Here is a 1,090-nt window from a genome sequence, read left to right on the forward strand (position 1 = left end):
TGATGGTCATTTAGCGGCAGTAGAAGTGGCGAATATACAATTGCGGACCGATTACAATTCACTCGTAGAGCAATTGAATTGACATATGGCACAAGTGGCACAGCAACCGGTGACATCCATGTCGCATGAACAAGAGGAAAGAAGGTTCAGAATTGCGCAACCAGGAAGGTTCGCAAATAATTCAAAAGAACAGACCTTTGAACAGTTTGTGGAAAACCTGGCAGTATGGTACACACACCAAAGAGTGACTTTGGATAGAGACCAAATCACTGGTGTACTTGCTTTGTTGGAAGGCCGTGCCCACGTAGTGGCCGGTAACTATTATTGCATGGTTAAAGATTCCAAAGATTTGGGGAAATATGAAGATTTCCTACACCAAATGCGGAGGGCCTTTACCACGACGGATCAAGAAGAGGATGCGTGTCAAGAGTTCTTGAGAATGCTCAAGAAATACGACAAAGTGGCGGCAGTAGACACTGCCAAGTTTATTGGAGAATTCAGAGGTCTGGCAGACCTCGTGAAATCAACAGATAATGAATTAATTGCTGCAATCAGAGATAGATTGCATAGAGAGATTAAACATGTCCTTGCGGCAAGGAGAAGTTCCCAATGGCCCAAGAAATGGTCGGAGTATTGTGATTACATACTTGACATTTGCAAGGACATGGACATTCATCAGTCAATATCTTCAATGGGACCAGCATCAAAAGATCCAAACACTATGGAGGTGGATAATACATCCAAGCAGAAGCAGTCTGGCTCCAGACCAACTCAACAGCAAAGGAGCACTCCTGATCCAAGGAAGCGACAGGAGGGCAATGCTTTGAGTATGCAGGAAGCACAGAAAAAAGGCGTATGTTACATTTGCGGCAAATCAGGACATTGGGGCAAAATGTGCCCGAATAAGAAAACAGGAGACTCTGCGGCTAGGACTGCAGTAGCAAACACGTCTTCTAATACTGGAGGCAGCAAAGGGAAAACCCCAGATTTCTCTAAGCCTCAGTTTAGAAAAATTCGACAAATTGAACTATCTAGCGACAATGATTTGGACGTAGAAATTCAAGTTGTGCGAAAATCTAAGGGAACTGGC

Source organism: Fibroporia radiculosa (assembly GCF_000313525.1).
Source record: "Fibroporia radiculosa TFFH 294 genomic supercontigs, scaffold29087, whole genome shotgun sequence".
NCBI lineage: Eukaryota > Fungi > Basidiomycota > Agaricomycetes > Polyporales > Fibroporiaceae > Fibroporia > Fibroporia radiculosa.